This window comes from Rhinichthys klamathensis, unplaced genomic scaffold, assembly GCF_029890125.1.
Source record: "Rhinichthys klamathensis goyatoka isolate OS25496 unplaced genomic scaffold, OSU_Roscu_1.1 h1tg000014l_1, whole genome shotgun sequence".
NCBI classification, from domain to species: domain Eukaryota; kingdom Metazoa; phylum Chordata; class Actinopteri; order Cypriniformes; family Leuciscidae; genus Rhinichthys; species Rhinichthys klamathensis.
Window position 1 is genome coordinate 1,966,801 of NW_026606566.1, and position 9,076 is coordinate 1,975,876.

Below are 9,076 nucleotides of genomic sequence, written 5' to 3' on the forward strand. Positions count from 1 at the left end.
AACCGCTTTTATATTGAACATAACTCTGGATCACAGTGTCATAGAGACAAGGGGGCGGGCTCATTTTACTCAGACAACCAATCAGTCTCTCAGGATCATTGTGAAGCTATCAAGCCACGCCCTAGCAACCATTTAGAGCACCTTAGCAACAACTCCCATAGACTTCCATTGAAAGAGATCGAAGGGATATCTCTGGACTGAATTGTCATAGAAACATGAGGGTGGTCTCGTTTGACTCGGGCCAGCAAACAGCCAATCATGAATCACCTCAACACTTGCTAGCCACGCCCTAGCAACCATTGTCGAGCACCTTAGCAACCAAAATCCAAAGAGGAATATCGTCCATTCTGAATGTCACAGAGGCATGGGAGTTGGTTTATATCATTCATACTGACAAGCAGCCTTTGGAGTTTCATGATTGGCAGCTGCCAAGCCACTCCCTAGCAACCAAACAGAGTACCCTAGCAACCATTTTGCAAGACCTACATCTCTATATCAGAACATTGTATAGAGATGGGGGTTGGTTTATATCATTCATACTGACAAGCAGCCTTTGGAGTTTCATCATTGGCAGCTGCCAAGCCACTCCCTAGCAACCAAACAGAGTACCCTAGCAACCATTTTGCAAGACCTACATCTCTGCATCAGAACATCGTATAGAGATGGGGGTTGGGTCTTTTGACTCATGCTAGCACACAGGACTTTCAACATGCTAAACATGCTAGCTGTGAATAGCTACATGCTAATATTGATTAGCTAAGTGCTACATCATGCCATGAACATTATAAAAACTCTATAGTAACCAAATGTGAACACTACCAACCACCTAGTAACACCATAGCAACCATCCAGAATACCATGGCAACCACCCAAAACACCCTAGCAACCGCCTAGCAACACCATAGCAACCACCCAGAATACCCTAGCAACCGCCTAGCAACACCCTAGCAACCACCCAGAATACCCTAGCAACCACCTAGCAACACCCTAGCAACCACTCAGAACACCCTAGCAACCGCCTAGCAACACCCTAGCAACCACCAAGAACACCCTAGCAACCGCCTAGCAACACCCTAGCAACCACCCAGAATACCCTAGCAACCACCTAGCAACACCCTAGCAACAACCCAGAACACCCTAGCAACTGCCTAGCAACACCCTAGCAACCACCCAGAACGCCCTAGCAACCACCTAGCAACACCCTAGCAACCATCCAGAAGACCATAGCAACCGCCTAGCAACACCCTAGCAACCACCCAAAACACCCTAGCAACACCCTAGCAACCCCCTAGCAACCACCCAGAACACCCTAGCAACCGCCTAGCAACCACCCAAAACATCTTAGCAACCACCCAGAACACCCTAGCAACACCCTAGCAACCACTCAGAACACCCTAGCAACCACCCAGCAACACCCTAGCAACCACCCAGAATACCCTAGCAACCACTTAGCAACACCCTAGCAACCACTCAGAACACCCTAGCAACCGCCTAGCAACACCCTAGCAACCACCCAGAACACCCTAGCAACCGCCTAGCAACACCCTAGCAACCACTCAGAACACCCTAGCAACCGCCTAGCAACCACCCAGAACACCCTAGCAACCGCCTATGAACCACCCAGAACACCCTAGCAACCACCCAAAACACCCTAGCAACACCCTAGCATCCACCCAGAACACCCTAGCAACCGCCTAGCAACCACCCAAAACACCTTAGCAACCACCCAGAATACCCTAGCAACCGTATAGCAACACCATAGCAACCACACAGAACCACACGCTAGCAACCGAGCGGCGAGTTTTGCCACTGCAAGCACCACTTCACATTTTCTTCTGGAAATGTACATTCTAGTTAGTGGTGCTTGCCTATGGCAAAGCAACACTAGTGTTATTGTGCATACTTATTATTCTTATTCTTATTATTCTTCTGGCCACTTTTTGACGCGCTACTCCTCCCGCAGTTTTTGTCACAGACCCACGAATGAGGCGTCAAAACGTGCGGCCTGTTCGGGAATGGTGTGCTATGACTTTTATAAGGGATCGGGGGTACGATGTTCGCCCCAGGGGCGAAAAACCGGCCGAAAAATCCCATAGACTTAACATTGCGTCAAACTTTGACGAGTCGTAGCTCGGAACGAGGATGTCGCAGAAACGTCTAATTTACCACATTTGAAGAGGCTGACAGGCTCTGTAAGAACACACCTCACAATGGGGTAAAAGTTGCACCCCTGGGGTGCAGGAGCTGCCCAAAGTTTCCCCATTGACTTACTATGGTGTAGGACGGCCCATGAAATGGGCCGTCCTACACCATAGAAACCGCTTTTATATTGAACATAACTCTGGATCACAGTGTCGTAGAGACAAAGGGGCGGGCTCATTTTACTCAGACAACCAATCAGTCTCTCAGGATCATTGTGAAGCTATCAAGCCACGCCCTAGCAACCATTTAGAGCTCCTTAGCAACAAGTTCCATAGACTTCCATTGAAACAGATCAAAGGGATATCTCAGGATATAAGAGTCATAGAAACGTGAGGGTGGGCTCGTTTCACTCGGGGCAGTAAACAGCCAATCCTGAATCACCTCAACACATCCTAACCCCTCCCTAGCAACCATTGTCAAGCACCTTAGCAACCAAAATCCAATGAGGAATATCTTCCATTCTGAATGTCACAAAGGCGTGGGAGTTGGTTTATATCATTCATACTGACAACAAGCCTTCGGAGTTTCATGATTGGCAGCTGCCAAGCCACTTCCTAGCAACCAAACAGAGTACCCTAGCAACCATTTTGCAAGACCTATATCTCTGCATCAAAACATCGTATATAGATGGGGGTTGGTTTATACATTCACATTGACTTTGGAGCTTCATGATTGGCAGCTGCCAAGCCACTCCCTAGCAACCAAACAGAGTACCCTAGCAACCGTTTTGCAAGACCGATATCTCTGCATCAGAACATCGTATAGAGATGGGGGTTGGCTCTTTTGACTCATGCTAGCAAACAGGACTTGCTACATGCTACACATGCTAGCAGTGAATAGCTACATGCTAATATCGATTAGCTAAGCGTTAAATCATTGCAATAAAATGCTACAAACTCAACAGTAACCATCTTTGACAACTACCAACCACCTAGTAACACCATAGCAACCACCCAGATTACCCTAGCAACACCCTAGCAACCACCCAGAACACCCTAGCAACTGCCTAGCAACGCCCTAGCAACCATCCAGAACAACCTTGCAACCGCCTAGCAACCACCCAGGACACCCTAGCAACCACCTAGCAACGCCCTAGCAACCACCCAGATTACCCTAGCAACCGCCTAGCAACGCCCTAGCAACCACCCCGAATACCATAGCAACCGACTAGTGACACCCTAGCAACCACCTAGAACACCCTAGCAACCGCCTAGCAACCACCCAGAACACCATAGCAACCAACCACAATACCCTAGCAACCAACCAGAACACCCTAGCAACCGCCTAGCAATGCCCTAGCAAACACCCAGAACACCCTAGCAACCGCCTAGCAACCACCCAAAACACCCTAGCAACCACCCAGAATACCCTAGCAACCGCCTAGCAACGCCCTAGCATGATGCTAGCATGATGCTAGAAACATGCTAATCATGCTAGCAACTAGCTACAAACATGCTAGCAACAGGCTAATCATGCTAGCATCAAGCTAGCAACATGCTAATCATGCTAGTAACATGCTAGCAACATGCTAATCATGCTAGCAATATGCTAGCAACATGCTAATCATGCTAGCATCATGCTAGCAACATGCTAGCAACATGCTAATCATGTTAGCATCATGCTAGCAAAATGCTAGCACCAATGCTAAACATGCTAACATCATGCTAGCAACATGCTAAAAATGATGCTAGCAATATGCTAATCATGCTAGCATATAGCTAGCATGATGCTAACAACATGCTAATCATGCTAGCATGATGCTAGCAACATGCTAATCATGCTAGCAACATGCTAGTAACATGCTAATCATGCTAGCATCATGCTAGCAACATGCTAATAATGCTAACAACATGCTAATCATGCTAGCATGATGTTAGCAACATGCTAATCATGCTAGCATCTTGGTAAAAACTATCTAACCGCACGCTAGCAACCGAGCGGCGAGTTTTGCCACTGCAAGCACCACTTCACATTTTCTTCTGGAAATGTACATTCTAGTTAGTGGTGCTTGCCTATGGCAAAGCAACACTAGTGTTATTGTGCATACTTATTATTATTATTATTCTTATTATTCTGGACAAATTTTGACGCGCTACTCCTCCCGCAGTTTTTGTCACAGACCCATGAATGAGGTGTCAAAACGTGCGGCCTGTTCGGGAATGGTGTGCTATGACTTTCCTAAGGGATCGGGGGTACGATGTTCGCCCCAGGGGCGAAAAACCGGCCGAAAAATCCCATAGACTTAACATTGCGTCAAACTTTGACGAGTCGTAGCTCGGAACGAGGATGTCGCAGAAACGTGTAATTTACCACATTTGAAGAGGCTGACAGGCTCTGTAAGAATATACCACACAATGGGGTAAAAGTTGCACCCCTGTGGGGCAGGAGCTGCCCAAAGTTGCCCCATTGACTTACTATGGTGTAGGACGGCCCATGAAATGGGCCGTCCTACACCATAGAAACCGCTTTTATATTGAACATAACTCTGGATCACAGTGTCGTAGAGACAAAGGGGCGGGCTCATTTTACTCAGACGGCCAATCAGTCTCTCAGGATCATTGTGAAGCTATCTAGCCACGCCCTAGCAACCATTTAGAGCTCCTTAGCAACAAGTTCCATAGACTTCCATTGAAACAGATCAAAGGGATATCTCAGGATATAAGAGTCATAGAAACGTGAGGGTGGGCTCGTTTGACTCGGGGCAGTAAACAGCCAATCATGAATCACCTCAACACATCTTAACCCCTCCCTAGCAACCATTGTCAAGCACCTTAGCAACCAAAATTCAAACAGGGATATCTTCCATTCTGAATGTCACAGAGGCATGGGAGTTGGTTTATATCTTTTATACTGACAAGCAGCCTTTGGAGTTTCATGATTGGCAGCTGCCAAGCCACTCCCTAGCAACCAAACAGAGTACCCTAGCAACCATTTTGCAAGACCTATATCTCTGCATCAAAACATCGTATAGAGATGGGGGTTGGTTTATACATTCACATTGACTTTGGAGCTTCATGATTGGCAGCTGCCAAGCCACTCCCTAGCAACCAAACAGAGTACCCTAGCAACCGTTTTGCAAGACCTATATCTCTGTATCAGAACATCGTATAGAGATGGGGGTTGGCTCTTTTGACTCATGCTAGCAAACAGGACTTGCTACATCCTACACATGCTAGCAGTGAATAGCTACATGCTAATATTGATTAGCTAAGTGCTAAATCATGCCAATAAAATGCTACAAACTCAACAGTAACCATCTGTGACAACTACCAACCACCTAGTAACACCATAGCAACCACCCAGATTACCCTAGCAACACCCTAGCAACTGCCTAGCAATGCCCTAGCAACCACCCAGAACACCCTAGCAACCGCCTAGCAACCACCCAGGACACCCTAGCAACCGCCTAGCAACGCCCTAGCAACCACCCAGATTACCTTAGCAACCGCCTAGCAACGCCCTAGCAACCGCCTAGCAACCACCCAGAATACTATAGCAACCGACTAGCGACACCCTAGCAACCACCTAGAACACCCTAGCAACCGCCTAGCAACCACCCAGAACACCATAGCAACCATCCACAATACCCTAGCAACCAACCAGATCACCCTAGCAACCGCCTAGCAACGCCATAGCAACCACCCAAAACACCCTAGCAACCACCCAGAATACCCTAGCAACTGCCTAGCAACACCATAGCAACCACCCAGAACACCCTAGCAACCGCCTAGCAACGCCCTAGCAACCACCCATAATACCCTAGCAACCACCTAGTAACACCTTAGCAACCATGCTAGCATCATGCTAGCAACATGCTAAACATGCTAGCATGATGCTAGCAATATGCTAATCATGCTAGCATCTAGCTAAAACATGTTTGCAACATGCTTATTTTTGCTAGCATCATGCTAGCAACATGTTAATCATGCTAGCATGTTGGTAGCATGATGCTAACAACATGCTAATCATGCTAGCATGTTGGTAGCATGATGCTAGCAACATGCTAATAATGCTAGCATGATGCTAGCATGATGCTAACAACATGCTAATCATGCTAGCATCATGCTAACAACATGCTAATCATGCTAGCATGATGCTAGCAACATGCTAATCATGCTAGCATCATGCTAGCAACATGCTAATCATGCTAGCATCATGTTAATCATGCTAGCATCATGCTAGCATCATGCTAGCAACATGCTAATCATGCTAGCAACATGCTAATAATGCTAGCATAATGCTAACAACATGCTAATCATGCTAGCATGATGCTAGCAACATGCTAATCATGCTAGCAACATGCTAGCAACATGCTAATCATGCTAGCAACATGCTAATAATGCCAGCATAATGTTAACAACATGCTAATCATGCTAGCATGATGCTAGCAACATGCTAATCATGCTAGCATCTTGCTAAAAACTAGCTAACCGCACACTAGCAACCGAGCGGCGAGTTTTGCCACTGCAAGCACCACTTCACATTTTCTTCTGGAAATGTACATTCTAGTTAGTGGTGCTTGCCTATGGCAAAGCAACACTAGTGTTATTGTGCATACTTATTATTAGTGGTGCTTGCTGAAAGCAAAGCAACACTAGTGTTCTCTTGCATACTTATTATTCTTCTTCTTCTGGACAAAAGTTTGGCGCGCTACTCCTCCCACAACTTTTGTCACAGACCCCTGAGTGAGGTGTCAAATCGACCGGCTCATTGAGGAGAGGTGTGGTATGACTTTTCTAAGCGATCGGCTGTACGATGTTCGCACAGCGGACGAAAAAGCGGCCAAAAAAGTCCCATTGACTTAACATTGCGGAATTTTCAAAAATTCAAATCCAAACTGCCACTTTCACACACACCCACAGAAAAGGGCCTGACAGCCCTGCTGTCAGGCCCTCTTTCTCTGCCTCAGAGGATTTATTTTATCAAGCAGCCAATAAGTAATGGCCTAAAATCTTCATAGCCACACTCTAGCAACCAGTTACAGCACCCTAGCAACCGTAGGCCATAGGCACGAGGCCGCAGGCCGAGTGCCATACTAAATATCTCTATAAAAACTCTATAAAAACTCCATATAAAACTCCATAGTAATTATCTGTAAATAAATACATGCCGACATCACAGACCCCTGAGTGAGGCGTCAAATTGTGCGGATTATTGAGGAGAGGTGTGCTGTGACTTTTCTTACCGATCGGGGGTACGGTGTTTGCCCCAGGGGCAAATAATTGGCTGAAAAAAGTCCCATAGACTTAACATTGGCACAAAATTTGTGAGATCATATCTTTTGACCAGAAGGTCATATAGACTTGGGGTTGGGCTCTTTTGACTCGGCCTATCAAGAAGCCAATAAGTAGTGATATAATAACTTCATAGCCGTGCCCTAGCAACCACTTAGGGCACCCTAGCAACCATCAAACTACATTTCCAAGCCATATTTTAGCTCCAGAAAATAGTAGAAACATGGAGTTTAGCTTTTTTGACTTAGACTGTCAACTAGTCTTTAAATATCATCTCATAAACTGTATAAGCACACCATAGCAACCATATAGGGTACCCTAGTAACCACCTGAACACATGAATAAGCCATATCTCAGCACCAGAACATCATACAGACGTGTTCTTTGTCTCGTATGCAATCATGTACCACACCCTAGCAACCGAGCGGCGAGTTTTGCCACTGCAAGCACCACTTCACATTTTCTTCTGGAAATGTACATTCTAGTTAGTGGTGCTTGCTGAAAGCAAAGCAACACTAGTGTTCTCTTGCATACTTATTATTCTTCTTCTTCTGGACAAAAGTTTGGCGCGCTACTCCTCCCGCAACTTTTGTCACAGACCCCTGAGTGAGGTGTCAAATCGACCGGCTCATTGAGGAGAGGTGTGGTATGACTTTTCTAAGCGATCGGGTGTACGATGTTCGCACAGCGGACGAAAAAGCGGCCAAAAAAGTCCCATTGACTTAACATTGCGGAATTTTCAGAAATTCGAATCTCAACTGTCACTTTCACACAGACACATGCTGAAAGCAAAGCAACACTAGTGTTCTCTTGCATACTTATTAGTGGTGCTTGCCTATGGCAAAGCAACACTAGTGTTATTGTGCATACTTATTATTCTTCTTCTTATTATTCTTATTCTTCCGGCCACATTTTGACGCGCTACTCCTCCCGCAGTTTTTGTCACAGACCCATGAGTGAGGTGTCAAAACGTGCGGCCTGTTCGGGAATGGTGTGCTATGACTTTTCTAAGAGATCGGGTGTACGATGTTCGCACAGCGGACGAAAAAGCGGCCAAAAAAGTCCCATTGACTTAACATTGCGGAATTTTCAGAAATTTAAATCTCAACTGTCACTTTCACACACACCCACAGAAAAGGGCCTGACAGCCCTGCTGTCAGGCCCTCTCTCTCTCCCTCAGAGGATTTATTTTATCAAGCAGCCAATAAGTAATGGCCCTAAATCTTCAAAGCCACACCATAGCAACCAGTTACAGCACCCTAGCAACCGTGGGTGATAGGCACGAGGCCGCAGGCCTCGTGCCATACTAAATAACTCTATAAAAACTCTATAAAACTCTATAAAAACTCCAAATAAAAACTCCACAGTAATTATCTGTTAAAAAATACACGCCGACATCACACACCCCTGATTGAGGCGTCAAATTGTGCGGATTATTGAGGAGAGGTGTGGTATGATTTTTCTTAGCGATCAGGGGTACGGTGTTCGCCCCAGGGGCAAATCATTGGGTAAAAAAGTCCCATAGACTTAACGTTGGCACAAAATTTGTGAGATCATATCTTTTGACTAGAAGGTCATAGAGACTTGGGGTTGGGCTCTTTTGACTCGGCCTATCAAGCAGCCAATAAGTAGTGACATAA